We start from the raw sequence: 27,500 nt of genomic DNA on the forward strand, positions 1-27,500 counted from the left end.
AATAAGAAGAAACAGCCAAATGTCAATGTAGTTCAGAATCCGAAACAAACAAACAAACAATTCTTCAAATAACGCTGAGCCTGGGTCGTCAAATCAGACCTCGCAAGGTCAGACTAATTTTCAGAATGTGCAGAGCAAAGCAAATACCACATAATTAACTCCAGTGGGGAAGAGAGTGATGTTGGGTCAAGGTCATTCATGTCAACATCAGTAGTATTGAATAATCAATTTAATGTTTTATCAGATCATTGTGAGGCAATAGATTTTCCTATGAAACACACGGCCGAATTAAGTAAATCAGTGCATGCTCCCGTAGATTTGCAACGAATTCATACAATAATAAGCCAAAATGAGTTACGACCAACATTATATGCTGTAAATTTAGAACATAAATCCTTTAAGTCATTTTTTTACTCTGGTAGTCCACGTAATATCATGGATTTGAGGACACATCATTTGTTGTTTTCCAACTTTCTGATAGAAAAATCCGGAGTGAGACTCTCGGGTATAGGAAATAATGAATTAAATGTAAAAGGCATAACTCATGTTCAGTTCAAGGTCAGTAAGCGCACGTTTCCCGATACATTTGTTGTGCAAAATATTGATATGTATCTAGCTGTAATTATAGGATACCCATCTATGGGCAATCAAAATATTATCTTAGCCCCTGCCAAGCACGGCGTGTATAACAAAGGAAAATTCTATAAGTCTTCTAATACCTTAAAATAAGTTTTGGTTAAAAGGAGACGACAAATGTATTCGTAACGTACGTTGAAGAACCAATAACTTGTCTCACTAATAAAGAAATAATATACGCGACCCAGCAGAATTCTCGTTCACCCGTAATATCATCTTGCACGCAATCTATCGAGCAAAACGTACCTTCGAATTTAATAGTGCAAGTAAAGAAAACATTACCGGGATCTGAAATATCAATCCTTTCCGACGCTTTGAAAACTAACGGATTGTCTGTCACACAAGCTATTTATACAGTAGGCTCACATCAACAATGTAATATTGAAGTCTGTAATCATTTAAATACCACTTTAGTAATTCACAAATATCAACATATCTTGGATGTAGAAGTTTATAAACATCGTATTCTTACCGTTGCTGAAATCAATCACGCTCAATCAGTTGCGGATGGATCCCTTTTGCAATCTATTGAAAATGAAATCAATAAAGACATTCAAGACGAAGAAATTCAGCAGAAAATTTTTGGACTTTTAACTAAATATCATGATGTTTTTTTCCACTATGGATGGATCCTTAGGAAAAACAGATGTATCAAGCATCAAAAAAGGTTAAAGGACAAGCAGAAAATTATCTATGTACCCTCGAACAGACTCCCTATGAAATTCCAGAATGAAATAAATGATGAAGAAGGTAAAATGCTAGAAGAAGGAGTCATTAGGAAATCGAACAGCCCTTATAATTTTCCATTAATAGTTGTACCAAAAAAAGATCGAACATGGCGTATCTGCGTGGACTTCCGTCGTCTAAACACGGAGACGATCCCTGATCGATTCCCAGTGCCATGTACTGATGTCTTTGTTAGGTCAGAATAAATATTTTACCAGTTTGGACTTAGTTAAAAGCTTTCACCAGATATCATTAGAAGAAGATAGTATCCCATACACAGCCTTCAGCACAGCCAGGGGACATTATGAATTTTTACGGATGCCTTTTGGTTAACGTTGTGCTCCCATAACATTTAAAAGAATGATTAACATAGTGTTTGGAGACTTGCTAGGGGATATATTGCATGCCTATATGGACGACCTTGTAATCTTTTCCAACACCTTAGAAAAACATCTACGTAAATCAGAACTAGTACTACAGAGACTAAGACAACATAACTTGAGGGTAAAGATTAGTAAGTGTGAATTTTTCAAAACAGAATTAATATATTTGGGTTTCATGGTGTCAACCCAAGGTCTTAAAGTAGTCCATGATAAGGTGTCGGCTATCCGTAACTTTCCCATACCTACTATGTCAAGGGAATACAGCAATTTTTGGGTTGTAGTGGATATTACAGGCGTTTTATACGCAACTATTCAATAATAGCTGCTCCCTTAACTGATCTTACGAAGAAGGGCGTAGATTTCATATGGTCTGAGCAGCATCAACAGGCGTTTAATACCTTGAAAGATGAACTGTGTAGTTCTCCTATCTTAAAATTTCCTGACTTCGGTAAGGAATTCTTCATTGCAACAGATGCCTCAGACTTAGGAGTAGGAGGGGTATTGCTTCAGCAATATGATAAACAATTTTTCCCAATAGCTTTTTATTCTCGAAAACTGAGAATTTTGGAAAGTAAGTATGCAGTAATAGACAAGGAAGAGCTAGCTATTGTTAATTCACTAGTGCATTTCAAGTTCATAATATACGGTTATCCCGTTAAGGTTCTTACTGATCATAAACCACTAACCGAATTCTTTAAAGGCTTCAATCACAGCCGTAAACGAACTCGGTGGCATTTGATCATTCAAGACTTTGGCGTGAGAATCGGGTATTTACCTGGAAAAGCAAATATCATTGCTGATGCATTATCACGCAACCCCGTGTCATCTTGTACGGAGCCTTTAGCTGAATTAATAGATTTTTCAACATCCATGCCTATTGTTAAAACAATATCTGAACAAGAAGATTTGGGCTGGAGCACTGAATTATTACAGACTGAGCAAAGAAAAGATCAGAAATTGGAAACAATTATAAATGCTTTGAAAGGCAATCATAAGGGAAAGGGATATATAAAGTATAAGCAGCAGAATTATATATTCAAAGATAATATTCTGTGTAGGACCGTGACAAGGAAAACCCGCAATACACCACATGAAACTAACGACCAGGTAGTGGTACCAATCTCATTTATTTCCAATGTCCTGAATTGGTTGCATGCAAATCCATTACATGGACACCCGGGGTTCTCATTAATGTCACAGAAAGCCAAATCATTGTTTTATTGGCATACGATGCTTACAGATATAAAAAAAAAAAAACACAGAGCTAATTGTCGCACATGTCAGGAAAACAAAGGGCATACGAAAACACCTGTCAGCCTAGGGGCTTATCCCGTGCCCAATCAATCCTTTGAAAGAATACATTTAGATTTGTTAACAGGATTTTACGAGTCAGACAGAGGAAATAAGCACCTCTTAGTAATTGCAGATGCTTTAACTCGATATACAGAACTAATAGCGCTTAAAACTAAAACGGCGATTGAATGCGCCAGGAAGTTTTACGAGTATTACATTTGTAAACATGGAATTCCACACATGATAATCTCAGACTCGGGTGGAGAATTTAATAATCACTTTCTTACCTCATTGTGTGAATTCCTTAGCATAAAGAAAATAAATACCATGATATATCACCCAGAGTCGAATGGGCTAGTAGAAAGAGCAAATAGGAAGGTTTTAAATATATTAAGAGTAACACTTGGGGGATCAGACCCCAACTGGGATATTGCAATACCTGCGGTACTGACTATGCTGAATCATTCATATCATATATCAATTAAAATGGCACCGCATGAAGCATTGTATGGTACCCCAGTTAGAACACCTTTCCATGTATTAATGCCTACAACTAATCTATCAAATCCTTTAAAAGAATGTATAAATGCAAGCAAAGATCGTTTTGATATCCTTCGAAAGAATTTAGAAGAATCACAAATCATAATGAAAAGGAATCATGATAAAATAGCGAAGCCAACTAAAACATTTACCGTGGGTGATAATGTATACATACAGGTAAATGTACGTAAAGGACTCAATTATAAACTAACACCTAAGTTTGAAGGCCCATTTAATATTTTGGAAACATTAACGGCCAATAGGTTTACAGTTCAAAATGTATCCCAATCCACGGATGAGAGAATCGTACCATTGGCTCACATAAGAAATTAAAATAAGAGACAAAGAAGTGAGGGAAAGATTTTTATTTGTATGTTAAAAGTTTTCTTCTTAATACAGGAGTAATTACATATATTTTTCTCGTTACAGGTTTCCAAGAAGATTTTTTTGTTGTTGGGAGTGATATTGTTCGCTCAGACATTTTTCTCGTGTGGGATGAGCTCTAAAACTAAAAGTATAGATTTTAAATATGGCACTATAGTTGAAAGACAAGAGGACGTTTTTATTACATCAAATAACATAGTAGTAGAAGTGCGAATGCAAGCAATTTTTCTCCCAGAGAATGACGTCACTAGCTTAAAAAGCGCCATTTCGAGGTTTGCTGTCTCATTAAATGAATTGCATAGAAGACATTTTCATTTGACTACAGAGAGTTCGCTTGGATCGACACTAAAAGTTGCAGAGATGCTATCTGATGACTTGTAAAATAAGACTTACGAGACAGAATCTTTGGCTCGTGACCTTTTGATGTGGACTGTAGGACACGAAAATAAAGAGAGACGTAACCCGTTTATTTTTGCTGCACTAAACATCTTTGGGTCTATTGCAAGTTTAGGTTTAGGAATTTCCAATTCTCTTAAGATTAGTAATCAAAATAAGAAAATTGAGTTCCTGACTCATGAAGATGAATTGGTTATGTCAAAACTAAGGAATCAGTTAGCTTCAATCAATCAAATTATGGATTTAGTAAATGAACATTCAAGTAATATCAATCAGATTATGGAAGTACAGGATTTGTTGGCAACGTTAACATATTATGATTCAAAAATAGATCACATACATAACAGAATGGCACATTTCATTGAGAAATCAAAAGATTATGTGGAAGCTATCACATTAGCAACTAAAGGTGTACTGTCACCCCATTTGTTGCCTATAAAATACTTAAAGTTAATTGTGGAGAACGGACGGGAGAAACTAGGCTATATTCCTTTGTTGACGCACGTAGGTTAGAATTTTATTACAGCCTAATTACAGTAAGCGTTGAAAATAACAGGATTATGATTACAATTCCCTTTGATTCTTCTGATGCCTGGTAATCTTACAGGATATCACCATTTCCGACTTTCATGACGAATCACTCAAATCCTGTAATATCCAGTTTAACAGGACACGTATTGATTTCCCCAGACAAGGAAACATATACAGTCATTAAAGACTTGAATCAATTAACTCACTGTTCAGACGCAATGGATAGAAAAAAATATGTACAGCTGATTCATTTGAATTCCATAAACTTAATGGATTCATGCGAGTTAGGTATAGTGCTAGACGGTTCTCTCTCCCATACAAGTGGATATGATACGACAAGGCCGGCTTCAATGTATCATGCCCGGACGGATCCACGTCCTATTCCCAAATCTTCGTTGCAGCAGATGGTTGTATCGGGACATCCCCTAATTCCATGGTGAAAGGGATAAAAACCATCATCAGAGAATGATCCTACTTCGCAAACTTCACGTGGTCAACAACGATTCCATCATTACCTCTCCCATACAACAAACAGGTAGCCAAGCGGTTGATGAAATTGACCGAGATGGACCACCCGTCACCGACTTATAAAGAATTTCTTCACCCCATTCTACTAGCAGGAACAGTTGTGACGGTGATGATATTTATCGCCGTTAACATCTTTGCTTGGCGTAGGTTAAGGAACAGTTTGCAGCTCAAACAGAACGTTTTGCCATGTCCAGACAAAACTCCTTATTTAATTCAATTTAAGGCCGTTTGAAAGTGGCCACTTCATTCGCTCAAAGGAGTAAAATTGTCTTGGAAACGCGTTGTGTACGAAAAGCAGATAGTACGCTAGTAATATGTAATTGAAGAGACTATGGAACATTTGCATTTCTAAAAAACATTTTAAAAGCCATTTAAAAAATAAATCATTTTTTTCGGTATCTAATAAAATATATAAGCCGGAATGTTAAAAGAAAAAAAAAACAGAATCTATGGGCATCTAATAAAATATATAAGCCCTATATATAAATATATATACATATATGTACGAAACCGTGGTACGTGTACATACCAGGAATTCGTGTTTGTGCAATGAAATTGAATCTTTACCAAGGTAACAAATATTTTTATTAATTACCATATTGTAATAATCTATATTTCTGACAAAGGTAACAATTATTCTTTAACAAAGTTACCGAATTATATGTATATCAGTATTTTTTTTTTTGGTACCATATAATCATTTGCTAGCAATGCACCATATATGTGATCTGTATTTATCATGCATTTTTTCTTTGCTTTGATAATATCTTTTCATATGCATTATTGTTATTATTTTTTTTAATGTGCCTATTTGAACATTCGTCCTCATTTGCTTATGGCTAAATTTAAACAAAGAATAATACATATATCCAGTCGCACTCCTAGTAAACATATTTTGGCGTGTTGTTAAATTTAAAAAAAAATAGAGATAGCTGGCCGAGCTGATGTAATAATCATATATTACATGTTTAAAACACATGACGTAATACCTCATTGTGGAAGTAGAAGTTAGCGTGAGAAGTGCTGTAGTCAGATCATAGCCGGATGCGATTAGCATATCTCAGCAATATAACAGTTTTATGAAGAATAAACACAAATACAAACCGTGTGAAAGAGTTGTGTCGCCACCAGATGCAGGTGTCTTCCTATACTAATGTAGCATTTACATTCTGTGTTTAAATGCTGAGATAACTGTCTATACGATATCTGTGATATCGATATTTTAGCCAGTTCTTATCAATACTTCATATGGAATGGTCATCCGACCAAACCAGCTATACTCCTGTGATGGAGATGTTAACACTGTTGTTTTTAAAGAATAAACCATTTTAAAGTTAACTTGATTGACTTTACTTGAAGATGTAACATCCCAACAAACATACTCAATGTGTGTTAACAACAGTAGCACACTAATATATATATATATATACACACACACACACACACACACACACATATATATATATATATATATATATATATATATATATATATATATATATATATATATATATATATATATATATATATATATATATATATATATACAGTATATATATGTATATATATACAGTATATCAAGACTAGAAATGACTGAAGCAAAACAATTTCGTTGTGCTATCAATATAACTCTTTCCTCCTCTTAGAAATTAGTCTTGTTTTTCATTACATTTCAGAATATGACTTTTTAAGGAATTGGAAATTATGTCTTCTCCCATTTCTTTTCTTCGCCTTAATTACTGTCAATGTTTGATATCCCCTTGTTTAAAAAAAAAACGAGAAAAAATAAAGATAGATATAGAGAAGAAAAGAATCTGCTTTACCAATCACAGTGTATTAATATCTCTCTCTCTCTCTCTCTCTCTCTCTCTCTCTCTCTCTCTCTCTCTCTCGAGAGAGAGAGAGAGAGAGAGAGAGAGAGAGAGAGAGAGAGAGAGAGAGAGAGAGAGAGAGAGTAAAGCTTTTCTTTCGGTAAGACCCAAGTACTGTATTGGAGTTTCGGACAACTTCCTAAAAATTGAAAATATATCTGTACACCAACGCATCAAATTGTGTGTCTAGTCGTTAGCCAACCATTGCGGGTCGTAGCTAAGGTGAGGAGAGAGAGAGAGAGAGAGAGAGAGAGAGAGAGAGAGAGAGAGAGAGAGAGAGAGAGAGAGAGCGAGAGAGAGAGAGAGAAAATCGACGTTTCATTCACCATCACAACATGGATGGCCTCGATATGGTAATCATCATTCTTCGAGGGTAAGACTATTCAAACTCTCTCTCTCTCTCTCTCTCTCTCTCTCTCTCTCTCTCTCTCTCTCTCTCTCTCTCTCTCTCTCTCTCTCGCTCTCTCTCAGAGAGGGATCATCAAGTGTTCTGGAGATACAAAAAGTCAGATTCTGTTAATGCTATTATCATTCCCCAGTAGACATTTACATCCATGGAGACTCAGAGTAACTCCATTTGCATTCGTTAGAGGCCGAATGAATGTCTGCCACTATTTACGTGGATAACCGGGATCTAGATACTTTGCAACAGTTAGGAGTTGAATATAGAGTATATTCTGAAGGTTTTGTGACATTCAAAGCCTGGGTTGTCTGAACTGAGGTCATGTGTAAAACAACATGTTGTAAGGTGAGGATTAATTCTGTAAATACTCTCTTTTGAACTTTAATTTAGAATAAAGTCTGTTAAATGAAGATATATATATATATATATATATATATATATATATATATATATATATATATATATATGTATATATATATATATATATATATATATATATATATATATATATATATATATATATATATATATATATATATATATATATATGTGTGTGTGTATCTATATATATATCTATATATATATATATATATATATATATATATATATATATATATGTATATATATATATATATATATATATATATATATATATATATATATATATATATATATATATACATATATATCTATATATCTATCTATATATAGATAGATATGCTGACCGAGCTCTGTTTAGTCTTGATAACTAAAAGAATGTTTGGAAGATTGAAAGACGTGCCCGTGTTTAGGGGTATGGCTAACGGTATGTCTGATCATTTTTTGCTGGAAGGAAAATTAGTTGTAGCAAAAGAGTGGGGGAATAGAGTAGGTGGATGTAAAAGAGAGGTAGTGAGGACTGAAGAGCTTATAAAACCGGGGGTAAAAAGTAAATATCAGGAAAGGTTGAAAATGGCATATGACGAGGTGAGAGTAAGAGAAACTGGTAATTTAGAGGAGGAGTGGAAGTTAGTAAAAGAAAATTTTGTTGGGATTGCAAGTGATGTATGTGGCAAGAAGGTTGTTGGAGGCAGCATGAGGAAGGGCAGTGAATGGTGGAATGAAGCAGTGAAGGTAAAAGTGGAAGGGAAAAAGAGGGCTTTTGAAGAATGGCTGCAGAGTAATAGTATAGAGAAGTATGAAAAATATAGAGAGAAAAATGTGGAAGTAAAACGCAAGGTACGTGAGGCAAAGAGGGCAGCTGACTTGAAGTGGGGTCAGGGATTGGGTCAGTCATATGAAGAGAATAAGAAGAAGTTTTGGAAAGAAGTGAAGAGAGTAAGGAAGGCTGGCGCAAGAATTGAAGAGACAGTGAAAGATGGAAATGGAAGGTTGTTAAAAGGAGAGGAGGCAAGGAAAAGGTGGGCGGAATATTTTGAAAGTTTGCTGAATGTTGAGGATAATAGGGAGGCACATATAATTGCTGTTCCAGGTGTTGAGGTGCCAGTGATGGGAGATGAGAATGAGAGAGAGATTACAATAGATGAAGTGAGGAGAACACTAGATGAAACGAGAGTGGGAAAAGCATCTTGTATGGATGGTGTGAAAGCTGAGATGTTGAAGGAAGGGGGTGTGACTGTACTTGAATGGTTGGTGATATTGTATAATATGTGTTTTGTGTTGTCAATGGTACCAGTAGATTGGGTTTGTGCATGTATTGTACGACTATATAAGGGTAAGGGAGATGTGCATGAGTGTTGTAATTCAAGGGGTATTAGTTTGTTGACTGTAGTTGGAAAAGTGTATGGTAGAGTATTGATTAATAGGATTAAGGATAAAACAGAGAATGCAATCTTGGAAGTACAGGGTGGTTTTAGAAGAGGTAGGGGTTGTATGAATCAGATTTTTACAATTAGGCATATATGCGAGAAATATTTAGCAAAAGGTAAGGAGGTGTATGTTGCGTTTATGGATCTGGAGAAAGCATATGATAGAGTTGATAGGGAAGCAATGTGGAATGTGATGAGGTTATATGGAGTTGGTGGAAGGTTGTTGCAAGCAGTGAAAAGTTTCTACAAAGGTAGTAAAGCATGTGTTAGAATAGGAAATGAAGTGAGTGATTGGTTTCTGGTGAGAGTGGGGCCGAGACAGGAATGTGCGATGTCGCCGTGGTTGTTTAACTTGTATGTTGATGGAGTGGTGAGAGAGGTGAATGCTCGAGTGCTTGGACGAGGATTAAAACTGGTAGGCAGGAATGACCATGAATGGGAGGTAAGTCAGTTGTTGTTTGCGGATGATACTGTACTGGTAGCAGACACAGAAGAGAAGCTTGACCGACTAGTGACAGAATTTGGAAAGGTGTGTGAGAGAAGGAAGTTGAGAGTTAATGTGGGTAAGAGTAAGGTTATGAGATGTACGAGAAGGGAAGGTGGTGCAAGGTTGAATGTCATGTTGAATAGAGAGTTATTTGAGGAGGTGGATCAGTTTAAGTACTTGGGGTCTATAGTTGCAGCAAATGGTGGAATGGAAGCAGATGTACGTCAGAGAGTGAATGAAGGTTGCAAAGTGTTGGGGGCAGTTAAGGGAGTAGTAAAAAATAGAGGATTGGGCATGAATGTAAAGAGAGTTCTATATGAGAAAGTGATTGTACCAACTGTGATGTATGGATCGGAGTTGTGGGGAATGAAAGTGATGGAGAGACAGAAATTAAATGTGTTTGAGATGAAGTGTCTAAGGAGTATGGCTGGTGTATTTCGAGTAGATAGGGTTAGGAACGAAGTGGTGAGGGAGAGAACGGGTGTAAGAAATGAGTTAGCGGCTAGAGTGGATATGAATGTGTTGAGGTGGTTTGGCCATGTTGAGAGAATGGAAAATGGTTATCTGCTAAAGAAGGTGATGAATGCAAGAGTTGATGGGAGAAGTACAAGAGGAATTCTAAGGTTTGGGTGGATGGATGGTGTGAAGAAAGCTCTGGGTGATAGGAGGATAGATGTGAGAGAGTCAAGAGAGCGTGCTAGAAATAGGAATGAATGGTGAGCGATTGTGACGCAGTTCCGGTAGGCCCTGCTGCTTCCTCCGGTGCCTTAGATGATCGCGGAGGTAGCAGCAGTAGGGGAGTCAGCATTATGAAGCTTCATCTGTGGTGGAAATGTGGGAGGTTGGGCTGTGGCACCCTAGCAGTACCAGCTGAACTCGGTTGAGTCCCTGATTAGGCTGAAGGAACATAGAGAGTAGAGGTCCCCTTTTTGTTTTGTTTCATTGTTGGTGTCGGCTACCCCCCAAAATTGGGGGAAGTGCCTTGGTATATGGATGGATGGATCTATATATCTATCTATCTATCTATATCTAGCTATATCTATATCTATATATCTATACCTATCTATCTACTGTATATATATATATATATATATATATATATATATATATATATATATATATATATATATATATATATATATATATATATATATATATATATATATATAACTATAACAGATGCAGCCGTTTCTAGTACATTGTAGGACAAAGACCTCAGAAATGCCAATTCAAGTCTGGGTTATTATTATTATTATTATTATTATTATTATTATTATTATTATTATTATTATTATTATTATAATTGAAAATGGCACATGACGAAGTGAAAGTAAAAGAAACGGGTAATTTAGAGGATGAGTGGAAGTTAGTAAAAGAAAATTTTGTTGGGATTGCAAGTGATGTGTGTGGCAAGAAGTTTGTTGGAGGCAGCATGAAGAAGGGCAGTGAATGGTGGAAAGAAGCAGTGAAGGTAAAAGTGGAAGAGAAAAAGAGGGCTTTTGAAGAATGGCTGCAGTGTAATAGTGTAGAGAAGTATGAAAGATATAGAGAGAAAAATGTGGAAGTAAAGCGCAAGGTAAGTGAGGCAAAGAGGGCAGCTGACCTGAGGTGGGGTCAGGGATTGGGTCATTCATATGAAGAGAATAAGAAGAAGTTTTGGAAAGAAGTGAAGAGAGTAAGGAAGGCTGGTTCAAGAATTGAAGAGACAGTGAAAGATTGAAATGGAAGGTTGTTAAAAGAAGAGGAGGCAAGGAAAAGGTGGGCGAAATATTTTGAAAGTTTACTGAATGTTGAGGATAATAGGGAGGCAGATATAATTGCTGTTGCAGGTGTTGAGGTGCCGGTAATGAGAGATGAGAATGAGAGAGAGAGAGAGAGTTTACAAGAGAGGAAGTGAGGAGAGCACTAGATGGAACGAGAGTAGGAAAAGCATCTGGTATGGATGGTGTGAGAGCTGAGATGTTGAAGGAAGGGTGTGTGACTGTACTTGAATGGTTGATGAGATTGTTTAATATGTGTTTTGTGTTGTCAATGGTACCAGTAGATTGGGTTTGTGCATGTATTGTACGACTATATAAGGGTAAGGGAGATGTGCATGAGTGTTGTAATTCAAGGTGTATTAGTTTGTTGAGTGTAGTGGGAAAAGTGTATGGTAGAGTACTGATTAATATGATTAACCCTGGATAGGTACGCTCCTCGGACACCCCTTTAAGGGTATACTCGGACGCGAACGACCCCGACGCCAAAAAAAAATTCTTGAAAAATCAGTTTTTGCAGTAACCTCCTTTTTTCTTTTGCCAAAAAAAACTTCAATGAATGCTTAAAACAACTGTAAAGATAAATACTACTCATCTGCAGAAAAACTATTTATTATAAATATTTTAAAAAATTAAGTAGAAAAAAAAGACCTGACATAAAAATTCATAAAAAAAAGTTTATACATATATACACAAATCCTTTTAGGAATTGATTCTTGAATGTTTAGGACACATCTTGATGTATTTTGGATGAAGTCAGACCCATGGAGGTGAAGATCTGAAATGAGAAAAAAAGGGTAACTTTTTTTGGCCAAAACAATTTGTCCAAATTTCATGAATTTTTTTGGGGTACCCAAATGAAATAGGAAGTGGCTAATTTTTTTAGGGAATAAACATATGTTATCCTAAAATAGAAATATGTAAAAAAATCTTCATTATTTTGTAAATTACATTTATATCAGGGGCCATATCTAAAGGTAATTTTTTGAGTACTTAGAAATTTCGTAAAAAAATACATATATTTAATATATAATATGATATTTATGCAGGTAAAAATATACCAAAATATCACAAATTCTATAGGGAACAAGAATATATATAGATAGGGCAACTTACGCTTCGGATATGTCCACAAAATGGCCGCCAACCACACTGACTCAGACTCCCTAATCTGCCACTTGAAATGTAGGAAGGGTATGTCAATTTCAAGGTGTTATTTACTAATCTAATTATTATTGGATATGCATAAAAATTGTATGGTGGGTTGCTGGATAATTTTCGATTATTTTACGACTATAAAATTAAAATTCTGACCCAAAAAAATTTTTTTGAAGGGAAATAAAATCGAAAAAAAAAGGTAAAACAATATAATATTTTAGCTAAAAAAAATTGATGATATTCAATCAAAAAAGAAGTAAACAAAATTTTCCGACAAATAAACATCTAGAGGAATCATTACTCTGTGATAGTTCCTTAGTACGTAGTAATTTTGAAAGAATTGGGAAAAAACGAAAAAATGGCAATCACCGGAAAATCGAACACATACCTATATATACGCCATATCTGGCTAAAAAAAAGATAGGCATGGGTAGCCAGATCATCTAGAAACACTTTCCAACACTATAAAAATATAAGTTTTGCGACACTACTTGCCAATTCCTTACGGTAACATGACTAAGCAAAAAAATGCAAAACAAATAAAAAACATTCTAATATACGGCATTTCAGTAAAAAAAAAAAAACCGTGCACGTGTTAGCCCAACCATCAAGGCACACTTTCTAACACATAAACATGAAAAATAAAATCAATAATATATGGCAATTCCTTACTACGTAGTAAATTTTTACAGATATTGAAAAAAAAACAGAAATTGGCAACCGCAGTTAAATACCCAATATACCAATAACTACGTCGTATCTGACAAAAACAAAATCACGCATGGGTAGCCAGATCATCTAGACACACTTTCCAACACTAAAAAAGCAAAAGTTTTACGACACTATTTGGCAATATCTTACGGAAAAATGACTTGGCAAAAAAATTAAAAAAATTAAAAAGGGGCACTCGCGGTAAAATGCCCGACATTCTAATATACGGCATCTCAGATAAAAAAAAAGACATGCACGTGTTAGCCCAACCATCAAGGCACACTTTCTAACACATAAACATGAAAAAAAAAATGAATAATATACGGCAATTCCTTACTACGTAGTAATTTTTACAGATATTGAAAAAAAAACAGAAATTGGTAACCGCAGTTAAATACCCAATATACCAATAACTACGTCGTATCTGACAAAAACAAAGTCACGCATGGGTAGCCAGATCATCTAGACACACTTTCCAACACTAAACAAGCAAAAGTTTTACGACACTATTTGGCAATATCTTACGGAAAAATTACTTGGCAAAAAAATGAAAAAAAATGAAAAAGGGGCACTCGCGGTAAAATGGTCCTCGTGGTGATGAACGACATTTTAACTAAAAAAAAAATCATGCACATGGTAGCCAAACAATCCACCAAGACTTTCCACAACTGATAACCTATACAAGTTGCACCATTCTACGACAATTTCATAATACGTAATAACTTTGATAATAATGCAAATTACCTTAGAAGGGTAAACTTGGTCGCGCTCGACCCCGACGCGTCTCAGAAATCGGGGAAGGAGTACAGCTACAGCCATGCACATCTGGACACTACTAGAGCGTGTAGGGGAGACACCTCCTGCAGGTCGATCACCCACAAATTCAGTCACGGGGGTGAGTCACGTGAGAAAAACCTGCTTTTTTTTGACGCTCGGGGTCGCGAACGACCCACCGTACCTATCCAGGGTTAAGGAAAAACAGAGAATGCAATCTCAGAAGTAAAGGGTGGTTTTAGAAGAGGTAGGGTTTGTATGAATCTGATTTTTACAGTTAGGCAGATATGCGAGAATGTTTAGCAAAGGGTAAGGAGGTGTATGTTGAGTTTATGGATCTGGAGAAAGCGTGTGATAAGAGTTGATGGGGAAACAATGTGAAATGTGAAGAGGTTATATGGAGTTGGTGGAAGGTTGTTGCAAGCAGTGAAAAGTTTCTACAAACGTAGTAAAGCATGTGTTAGGATAGGAAATGAAGTGAGCGATTGGTTTCTGGTGAGAGTGGGGCTGAGACAGGGATATGTGATGTCGCCGTGGTTGTTTAACTTGTATTTTGATGGAGTGGTGAGAGAGGTGAATGCTCGAGTGCTTGGACGAGAATTGAAACTGGTAGACGAGAATGACCATGAATGGGAGGTAAATCAGTTGTTGTTTGCAGATGATACTGTACTGGTTGCAGACGCAGAAGAGAAGCTTGGACGATTAGTGACAGAATTTGGAAGGGTGTGTGAGAGAAGGAAATTGAGAGTTATGTGGGTAAGAGTAACGTTATGAGATGTTCGAGAAGGGAGGGTGATGCGAGGTTGAATATCATGTTGAATGGAGAGTTACTTGAGGAGGTGGATCATTTTAAGCACTTGGGGTCTGTTGTTGCAACAAATGGTGGATTGGAATCAGATGTACGTCAGAGAGTGAATGAGGGATGCAAAGTGTTGGGGGCAGTTAAGGGAGTAGTAAAAAATAAAGGGTTGGGCATGAATGTAAAGAGAGTTCTGTATGAGAAAGTGATTGTATGGCTGGTGTATCTCGAGTAGATAGGGTTAGGAACGAAGTAGTGAGGGTGAGAACGGGTGTAAGAAATGAGTTAGCAGCTAGAATGGATATGAATGTGTTGAGGTGGTTTGGTCATGTTGAGAGATGGAAAATGGCTGTCTGTTAACGAAGGTGATGAATACAAGAGTTGATGGGAGAAGTACAAGAGGAAGGCCATGGTTTGGGTGGATGGGTGGAGTGAAGGAAGCTCAGGGTAATAGAAGGACAGATGTGAGAGAGGCAAGAGAGCGTGCTAGAAATAGGAATGAATGGCGAGCGATTGTGACGCAGTTCCGGTAGGCTCTGCTGCTTCCTCTGGTGCCTTGAAAGACCACGAAGGTAGAAGCAGTAGGGGATTCAGCGTTATGAAGCTTCATCTGTGGTTGATAACGGGGGAGGGTGGGCTGTGGCACCCCAAGCAGTACCAGCCGAACTCGGTTGAGTCCCTTGTCAGGCTGGGAGGAACGTAGAGAGGAGAGGTCCCCTTTTCTGTTTCATTTGTTTGATGTCGGCTACTCCCCAAAATTGGGGGAAGTTCCTCGGTATATGTATGTATGTATTATTATTATTATTATTATTATTATCTATATATCAATACAATAGCGTGTGTGTTATTTATTTTGTGTCACGCTTTAAAGAAAAGGGAAATAATTTTATGGTATACTCTTACAAATTCACGCTTTAAAGAAAACGGAAATAATTTCAGTGTATACTGTTACAAATTCACATTAGATCTTGATATATTAATACGATAGTGTGTGTGTTATTTATTGTGTGTGTCACGCTTTAAAGAAAACGGAAATAATTTCATGTTATACTCTTACAAATTCACATTAGACTTTGATTACTTAACCAAAGCACATCTTATATAGTTTTCCCAATTTTTTCTTTAGCACCTAACTCTTTTTTTTTAAATATTAGACAAAAAATTGAGTTCTATCAATTTCTATAACCTAGATTATAAAATTAATCTCGGGACATTTTATTCAAACATGTATAGGTTAGGAACAAGATAATTAGTATTGAAAATATCATTTCGCGTAATTTTCACGGGTTCTGCTAGTTATTATTATTATTATTATTATTATTATTATTACAAGCCAGGGTATAAGCCTAGTTGGAAAATCAAAATGATATAAGGCCATGGGCTCCAATGGAGAAAAATAGCCCAGTAAGGAAATGACACAAAGAAATAAACTTTTGAACTTTAACGTAGAATAGAGCTTCTTAAATGAAAAGGAATATATATATATATATATATATATATATATATATATATATATATATATATATATATATATATATATATATATATATATATATGTATATATATATATATATATATATATATATATATATATATATATATATATATATATATATATATATATATATATATATATATATATATATATAACAACAACTACAACAGATGCAACTTGTTTGTTGGAGATTGTTTCATTGGCATACCATGACTCATATCCAAACAGTAACACAGATCTCATTAAACTGATACATAGTTGATTTTTATATGTAATTTAAGGCGATATGATGTCCAGATTTTACTTAATCTAGCCATTGTCTTGTTTGCTTTTTTCAATCATTCACTAACCTAATTCTGAAGACCCTGTATTGGAGATCATAATTCCTAAATAATTAAATGATTCTAACTTATAAATCATTTCTCCTTCCAATGATATTTCCTCTTCCACTCTATCATCATCATCATCATCATCATCATCATTTCAGCCTTCAAAAGTCCTTTGTTGGATGTAGGCCTTCCCCAGGTTTCTCCACAGACTTCTATCGCAAGCTATTCTGTGCCACTGTTGCTTCTGTTGGTCCAAGTAATCTCGCCAGCGGGTTTTTTGTCTTCCTCGGTTTCTTGTGTATCCTCGGGGTGTCCAGAAGGTTGTTCGTGATGTCCATCGATTGTCTGTCATCCTGGCAATGTGCCGTGCCCAGTTCCATTTGAGCTTGCTAATGGTTTCAAGGATATCCATTACTTTAGTTTTTTGACGTATCCATTTAGCTGTTTTTCTATCCTTCCATGTTAGATTTAGCATAATTCTCTCATGTGCCCTCTGCATTGTTCGTAATTTAAGGGAAAGCTTTTTTGATAGATTCCAAGTTTCTGCCCCATAGCTGACAGTGGGGAGGATACACTGATCATAGACTTTCCTTTTTAAGATGATAGGAATCTTCTTATTTTTCAACACTGTACTGGCTCTTCCAAACGCTTGCCAACAGAGGGTTATTCTTCTTTTTATTTCACTCTCTTTACAGGCGTCATGTAGAGAGATTCATTGTCCTAGGTAGATGTAGTGGTCCACTTCCTCAATTTCCACTCTATACTCTGTTCTAATCATCTCTGTCTTTCATCTATTCATCTTGAGCTCAACCTCCTGTGATTCTTCATGCAATCTGGTAAGAAAGCATTGCAAATCCTGGGGTGTTCAGCTAACAAGTTCAATTTTTATCAACCATCTCCGACTGTTCTACGCATTACAAAATCCATGGGGAGGATGAACAACATAGGTGACAACACATTTCCTTGGAGTACTCCGCTGTTCGCTGGAAATTCATTTGATAGGACACTATCAAAGACTTTTTCATAGTCCACAAATGTTATCAAAACTGTATTTTTTATATTATAAGCATTACTGTATCACATGTCTCAAAATGAAAATTTGGGCAGTTCGACTTCTACTTTTCCTAAATCCTACTTTTTCATCTCTCAGCTTTTCACCAATCTTTACCTCTAGTCTCTTTAGAATAAGCATTACTCTATTTTCATAACAATTGACGTAAGTGTGATACCTCTGTAATTATTGCAATAAGTCAAGTTTCCTTTTTTTGCCATTTTTGCCAACACTCCTAACTCCCATTCATCAGGTTTTTGCCTCTCCATGCCACATTCTGTTAAATAACCTTGTAAGTATTCTGGGAGTCACTTCATATTCACTCAGTATCATCTCGGCAATTATTCCATCGTTTCCAGGGGCTTTCCCTCCCTCGATTTTTTTTCTTTTAATCGTAGCTTCGACTTCAAACACACTGGATTCATTCATGGGCCCACTAAGGTCTTCCTCAGCTTCAAGTATATCAATCAAATTATACCCTTCGTATCTCCTATCCATAATCACGGTATAGTGTTTCATCCAACGTTGTCTTTCTTCATCTTCTCTTGTTATAACAGATCCATCTTTCTTTTTGATGGATATATGCTTCTTCTTTTTGGCCCCAATAATTCTATGAGCGATTCTTACACCATGGCCACTCCCTGAACACATAGCTTTGTCAACCTCATCTGCTTTCCTGTCTAAATATTCTCTAAGTCATATATATATATATATATATATATATATATATATATATATATATATATATATATATATATATATATATATATATATATATATATATATATATATATATATATGGGTAAATTTGTATTGTATTACAGAGTGTGATTTCGAACAGAAAATATATGTTTTCCTATAGTAAATAACGTGATTTAACCGAATTTGACCTTCATTTCAACCGCAAATAAACAGATCAACCAATTCGGCTAACTTTAAGTTGACGAATTAGTTGATGTTATTACAGATGAAATGAAGGTGAAAACCAGTTAAATCACGTTATTTCCTACTGGAAAATATATATTTTCTGTTAAAATGGTTAAATATAAACACTGTTGTCATATATGATGGGTTGAAATATTTAAATATAAACACTAGTTCAACGGTGACACTTCCCTTACGGATGTGCTGCGAACGATAACATTAGCAACTTTACCAATGATACACAGTGTTACCGACGATGACGAATAGTACACAGTTACCAACAGTATGATGACATTACTAACGATAGCAACGCTAGATATTTGCATACGTATTTTAAATAATTTTTCCATATAAGTTTTACACAATATATAAAAAGTAGAAAAAGGGCACAGAACCTAACAAACACACCTACCCTAACCACAAAACACATATAATGACTATTGAGGAATGACTTACCTTTTTGCAAATAATATTATCTTCCATGGGGGTAGACGACTTTTTCCCAAAAATATACCTTTATAAGAAGCAAGGGTATAACCACAACGACGTTTCTTTTTGGTTTTAGGAATGATGGTTTCGTTATTACAATAAACACGTGAATGTCTTTCCTGTAAGATAGGAGGGAAACGGGCACTGTAAGAGTTGAGGAATTACGTTGTGTGCTTTCAGGAAATTATCAACATTGGCTGAAGAATCATAAAAAATCACCATGGAATTTAGCAAATGATTTTAGGTACGGAATACTGAAGCCGTTACACGTACTATAACTTCCTCCAACGCAAAATACGAAAAAATAAACCTCACTTGAAATGACGGACACCTTACTAGGACGAAGGTTACAAGAAGAAAGGATTTGGTGGAAAGGCTATGAACAGACCACTTAAAGAGACAAAGGAAGGGGGTAGGGAAATATCACTTGACAACCCCCTTGTGTAAACTTTGAATACATATCGGCTCGTGATTGGTTAACAGAAAAACCACGGAGTGTAGAGGGTAAATATGAATGAACTGTATAGGGAAACTAGTCCAGAGAAAGTATTTATGTGCAACAGGGGAGTGAAAAGGAAATAACAAAAGAAATAAACCCCAATATAGGAAGATAAGATGGAATGTATGATAAATAATATTGAATGGGAATATAAAATGAGATGGTTTTAAAAGGAATAGGATAATAAAACGAGTAATATGATGGGGAAAAGCTTCTGCGCAGGGGGGGGGGGGGGTTCTGCGCAGGACGAAACTGGTATGCACGAATGAACGAACATACGGGTGCTAATGTTAGCATGGAATGTTAACATTTGATTTACATCAGACGTTGGCAGCACTGGTTACTGTATTTTTTCATGAGACAATCTTTGCAACGGCACCTCCAAAGTTTATCCATATATACTGTTTTGTATTTTCCTCCGTTTATTATACATTCAAGAAGTTAATGTATAGAGAAGAAAAGGTTTGTTTTACGATTATATATCGTTTCCCCACCCAAAACCACGAGTTCCCACAGGGGATCCCCCATTATCGTAGGATATAGATGTATATATATTTCTGAAACTATTTATTTGCGACGGGAACGAGTGTCATTTTCGGAAAGCGTAATTTTTTTCTATAAGAATAAGTAGTTTTTTTTCCTAGGTTACATTGCCCTGTAATACACTACACTAAAACCTATATATATATATATATATATATATATATATATATATATATATATATATATATATATATATATATATATATATATATATATATATATATATATATATATATATATATATATATATATATATAATATTCATATATATATATATATATATATATATATATATATATATATATATATATATATATATATATATATATATATATATATATATATATAGTTTTCCCCAAATGTGTCTTCTCTCTCTCTCTCTCTCTCTCTCTCTCTCTCTCTCTCTCTCTCTCTCTCTCTCTCTCTCTCTGTTGAATTCCTCCCAATGCATATTTTCTTCCCAAATGTTGGTAGTGAGTTTATTTCTTCTGTTCATCTCCTTTTGTCAGTCTTTTTATTTTGTAATTTCGAAAAGAAATGTTGCAGAGAAGAGCAGAGAAAATTCGCGAAAACAAAGATGATGAAATGTCAGTGTAAATACTGACGAGGTGACTTAAGAGGTTTCTTTTCCACCTTAGAGGATGTTCAGAATAGCTTTTAGCGCACAAAGGCTCGTGTAAACACCCATTAGTCTGCAATGACAATAAAAAGAGGAGAAATTACAGAAAATACATAACAGACCACCTCGAGATATTTTGCTGTTGAACAATGTTATGTTCTTTATAAAGTTGAGTGACGGGCAAAGTAAATTAAAAAAAATATATATATGAAAAAATAGAAGAAAATACGAATGAAAGAGAATCAATTACCTCATAAAAGGTTTTGGTAATTATAATTCCCATCAAATCGTTATTCGCTAAAAGATTAAAATGTAGAGAGCATGTTATTTGACAAGTGTCACGCCATTAGAGCAGTTTGATAATTCCAGTTCTTTTGCATAAAAAAAAAATAAAACTTGAGCGAGCTGACAAACATAAAATTACAAACTGAAATTAATTTGATTTCTGGAATTATTTCATCAAAATATAAATTAAACTATGCTTCCTTGTACGAGGGTTATAAAATCCGGACTGATGAAGTAAAAACAAGGTCACTTGTGACCGGCAAACTTCCATTTTTTCTTTTCCATTTAACATCAAATTTGGATTTCATTCATAAAGTGAACCGTCGGGAGGAAACTATTTCCTTTTCATTCTATTTGTTAATTACTATTTAGAATAAAATAATATACTTTTACGTATATGAAAGGTTTTGACGTTAGTCTCCTGCACCAACAACGAAAGAATAACAATAATCACTGTCAGATTCATACTTCAAATGGAGTGGATTTTTCAACAACATTGGCTTCTTCATTCATATACACAAAATTCTCATTAGCAATGCGCCCATAAAGGCACCGTGCCATGCCATTCTCCAGTATCTAGAGGACACTTTACTGGTTCGAAGCTTTAAAGATTGTTCATGAATGACACAGGAAAGGGAAGGTGACAGGGCCTTAGCCGGTAGGACAATACCCTACAGACTAACCATATATATATATATATATATATATATATATATATATATATATATATATATATATATATATATATATATATGTATAGGCTATATATGAATATGTATATATACATACATATATATATATATATATATATATATATATACCTGTATTTATATATATATATATATATATATATATATATATATATATATATATATATATATATATATATATATATATATATATAGGTATATATAATATATCTATGTATATATATATAGGTATATATACACACCTGTATATAATGTATATACCTATATATATATATATATATATATATATATATATATATATATATATATATATATATATATATATATATATGTGTGTGTGTGTGTGTGTGTGTATAGAGATATATATATACACACCTGTATATATACCTATATATATATATATATATATATATATATATATATATATATATATATATATATATATATATATATATATATGTGTGTGTGTGTGTGTGTGTGTGTCTGTGTGCATGTATGTATATATACATATACATATGCAGGTGTATATATATACACAGGTGCATATATATATATATATATATATATATATATATATATATATATATATATATATATATATATACATACACACACATATACATACAGAACAGTGGTTCCTCACCACAGGGTCGAAAGGGTATTTATGAGGGTCGCCATTGGCTCTTACAAAATATGTCTTGATAGTTCACAGCTGTTCACAATTTTATTTTTATTATTGTAACTGATTCACTTTATTCTACCGGACACAGGAGCAAAAGAGAGGAGGTCATAAAACAACTACACTGGTGCGTTTCCACCTGTAGTACGAGTATCCGGTCCATTCTGACTCGGGAGATTGAAAAACCTCGGCGAACAAGGATTTTCAAGTCTTATTGCGAATTAGACTTGAGCAAAAAACCGGCAGGATCCCTAGTATGACTTGTGGTTTGCTCTTACAATTATTATAAAGCAGATCTGAGAACTCCCTGCACAAAATGAAACAGTTTCAAGATAGCCAATGAGAGAACTTAGATTTTTGGTAATTTGTTGTAATTCTTTTCTTTAATATGGTCACTTCCAAAGTATATTATTTGGGTCTTACACTAGCCACTTTTTATGTAAGTCATTACATCACTTTAAAGAATCGGTTAAATTTATCAGCAAAGTATTAAAATGTTGCTAACCACAGAAGAAAAAGTGACTTGTTTTCATTCCCGTTTAAAATGTATTGAAATTCATTGTGCTACTAAATTTTAAACTGAAATATAATAACGAAAGCTCAAAATTTTTGCAAGTACGTATAACTGTAATGGTTGGATTTATCATTACAATAAGAGTCGTTAAGACTGCATATAGGGTCGTAACCAAAATAGGTTGGGAAGCACTGCCCAACAGACTCAATCCCCTTCTCCATCGATGTTAGGTCCAAGGAGAGCCAGGCAATGGCTGTTTATGACTCATCAGGTAGACACAGTCTCTCCCAAACAATCCATCCTTAGCTCACAAGGATGGTGAATTTGCAGACATTACAAGAAACTATTGAGCTAGAGCGGGACTCTAACTCCAGTCCGGCGATCACTAGGCAAGGACGTTTCCAATAGGCCACCCCAACCTGAATATTAAGGTCTCTCCTCTCCAATACCTCTGTTATAATCCTACTCACCCATTTCTAAGCCCTATCCTCCTATTACTCCTCTTTATCATATAACTCACTTTCTTCAGCAACTTATCATATAGTAGGGGTCCTTATGATGTCATGTAATTTTTAAGGGGCAAAAGCAATTGGAAACATGCTTTTCACTCTAACGGGTGTACACTTCCGAGATTTAGATATTTCCAAAATTTATTTTACCAAAAATCCATATCTTGGAGGTCAATTTGAATTTTATTACCAGTTACTCAAAATATTTGAAAATGGTGTCTAATCATATATATTTGGGGTTAAGAAAAATGTTTAAGCACATTAAATGCGGTTAAAGCCAATATTTTACTAATAAATGCAAGTTTTTGGCGGCAATTTTGAATATTTACCATATAATAGGTTTTTCGGCATATGCAAAATTGGCGTCTATCTTATGTTTATAAAGTGAAGAAAAAAAAATCAATATACAGGGGTAAAATCAACCTTTTATTCACCAATGAATATTTTGATAAACTTTTAAAACCTATGAATTACAAGGATTCTCTTGCAAATGTCAATCAGTATTGGTGAGTACCTTCACAATGCAATGAAAAGAAACATGTTAGATAAACTGAAAGATTGATTCTCTGCATTAAAATTAGTATTCCAACTAAAAGTGACATTCTGCCTCAATGTGTTTATATTCATTTATATTTATAATAGCATATAAAATTACAATGCGTTCAAATGTGGTTATTATAATCCTGGATATTCACCAGAATTTTTTTTTTTATCAGCTTGGATCCCCGAAACATCGCGTTTGTCAGTGTTCACAAGAATTTTCTCCAGTTACATAACACATTTCTGTGCATGTCATCTTGCCTATGAAGCAAGATTAGACCGGAGTTCCACATGCTCCGTGACAATTGCACTTGATAAGTTCCATGATAGCTATAGGGGCAGATGTGTCTGTTGGAGGAATGAGGAGCCATTTGAGAACAGTCCACTGCCTGCCAAATATTCCATTCTTTACATGACGAATGTATATGATAGGTGTCTGAGCATGTCTCCAGGCCAAGGTTTGAATTAGGGCTATCAACAAATGTTGCCTAAAGGCCTTTGGCATTGGAGGTAGCTTATTTCTTTGAGCTAGTTTTATGGTGAAACGAAACCACCGATCAGCTGGAAGTTAAGATGGGCCGTTAGCAAAATCAAGTGTCACAAATCTGACCGGTGATACTTCTGTTAAACTTGAAAGGTTTTAGTTTTCTCTGAAGTCCTGGCAGCCTTGGATGATATATTCATCATAACTCATGTAAAGTTAGAAAAATGATCCACCAGCATTTCTTTCCACGTCAACCAAATTTTTTCGGCAGTGTCACAACCAGTCATCACATGTCAACCCAGAATGCATGCAAACTATGCAGGACCTAGGTAGCTGTGATGCCAGAGATCTTATCCTGTCAGAACATGTAGTAATACGTCACCAAAGCTTACTTGTGGTATATCAACAACAATAAGACATCTGTGTTAGGACTCCATACATGCAGAACATCAGAGGGACTTGCCTGTAGTGTGAAGTGTGCAGCAGTGCCGATGATCATTGTGTCTGCCTCATTGTGGTTCATTTGCAGGCCTACCACTTCCTCTACACAGGTACCGTGTGTCCATGTTACACAGCATCCTTTATCTTTTGTGTTTGGTTATATATAACAGCTTCTGGTCTTTTTAGGCTTGAATGAATTTATCTATTAAATATATAGTAAGTTCTTGTTTTATTCTCTCATGACTTAAAAATTGTTTCATCACAGTCATTATCAAATTGGTTGATGCACTCACAACATAGTGAGTTCTAATTCTCTTTTGTCTTTTGGCCCTTGTTGTCTGTTTTCACAACTCGTCTGTGTATGGATCAAAGCCCAAACGAATCTCATCATAATGGTTCGTCTTCTCCGCAATTTTGGCATTGAATATCCTGCTCAAATCGGAAATGATTTGCAGCTTTGAGCTGTCAGGAATCAAGTGCAAGACTGCCATACAGTCAATGACTCTGCACTTAAATGAAGGCTTAAATGATGATATCAGCTCAGAATGCAGTTGATTAACTTCGTACATGTCCACTGGTGTGTCTCGATATTCTTGGTGTATCATCAATAGATCCTGCATGCAATCACGTTGAAAATCATCCGAGTCTAGTGAGTCTTGAGGTAGAATAATTTTCACTGTTCCATTTTTCCAAGCTCTCGTCATTGGTACTGGGACCAATTGTGCTTATGATCATGTGGAAGGCACACTGAGGTTCGACAAGCAATGCACATCCCAGTTCACGTTTATCGGTACACGAAAGCAGCGTCACCCTGAAACACACTTCTAGAGTAGGAGAAAAACTCGCAGTGGCCAACTGACTCCTGCTCATCAATTTTTTTTGGCTGATCTTGACACTCTCAAGGCCTCATTCTTCCTTCAGGTAGCTCTGAGATTCATTTTCTTTGGGGTTTGGTTTACATAAGGACAGCAGATTATTTCGAGCTACCCTTTCCCACAAACCAGCAAACTGCTTTTCAAAGCAATCTTTTACTAAATTCTTGTAAAGTGTTTTGCCTTTGGCAGCAACATTTATGATGCCATTTGTAACCTCATTTGCAATTATTTATATTACTGATTTATAGATTATTCATTACAAAATATAACATTTGCCGTGACTTAGCAATGCAGACAAAAATTTTAGTGATTTTCATTAGAAAGAATTATGTAAAGGAGTCTGAGTCAGTGATATTTTTACCGACTCCGATTCTGACTCGGGCCAAAAATAGCCTAAACTCCGACTCCTGACTGATTTCGACTTAGACTTCCAATCCCTTTTTACAACCAAATCCCCCTAATACATCCCCTTTCACTATCCTTTCTATTACTTTTTCTACACATCTCCATATTTATGGCCATTTCAATTCTTTCTATAACTCATATGTTATACAAATAGATCATCTCGAAAGTTCCTATATTTATGTTCATTCCCATTAAACAATCTAACCTTTGGTTCAACTGGCAATGGGAGTCTTCTAAATATTTTGATACAATTTACAATGTTATGTCTCACCTGTTCTGCAACTCATCCCATTCTTCAGCCTACCGTAACCTATTTATTCCAACACACTTATACATATCAGTCATTTCCGTTCATGCACCATCCAAATCACTTCGCCTAATTAACATTCGATTGCTCAATAACTGCCTTGTATTTATTGACCTCATCTTATTCTTCCGTAAATCTAGCCACATCTTACTCTTCACAAACCCAAATGGTAGCTTTGTTAATTCAGAATTTCAACCACTTCACTGTCAATAAACAGCTTATCTTATCATCACATAAAACTTAGACCTACATCCACAGTCCTTTCCTTGACTTTTCTTATGATTTTATTTATCAACATACTCTTACAAATACTATTCTGCCACCATACCACTTTAAATTGCTTGAATCTATATAATTTGCATATCATACATTCTCAAAACCCTCCACATTATTTCTCTATTGATTCTACCACGAGTTTTTCTGTGGCCATGTACACCATATGCAGCTTTATAAACCCTAGGTCCTATGACCCTGTTACAGTATGTTAATCAATGCTGCTCTTCCCCTTTCACTACTCTGTTATATGCTTTGATTATCTTAATAGAAAACATACTACACAACCGCCATGGTATATTTACTACCGTTATGTCCATATAATTGTTACGGTTAGATCTATC

The sequence above is a fragment of the Palaemon carinicauda genome, chromosome 12 (assembly GCF_036898095.1).
Source record: "Palaemon carinicauda isolate YSFRI2023 chromosome 12, ASM3689809v2, whole genome shotgun sequence".
Classification (NCBI taxonomy): Eukaryota; Metazoa; Arthropoda; class Malacostraca; order Decapoda; family Palaemonidae; genus Palaemon; species Palaemon carinicauda.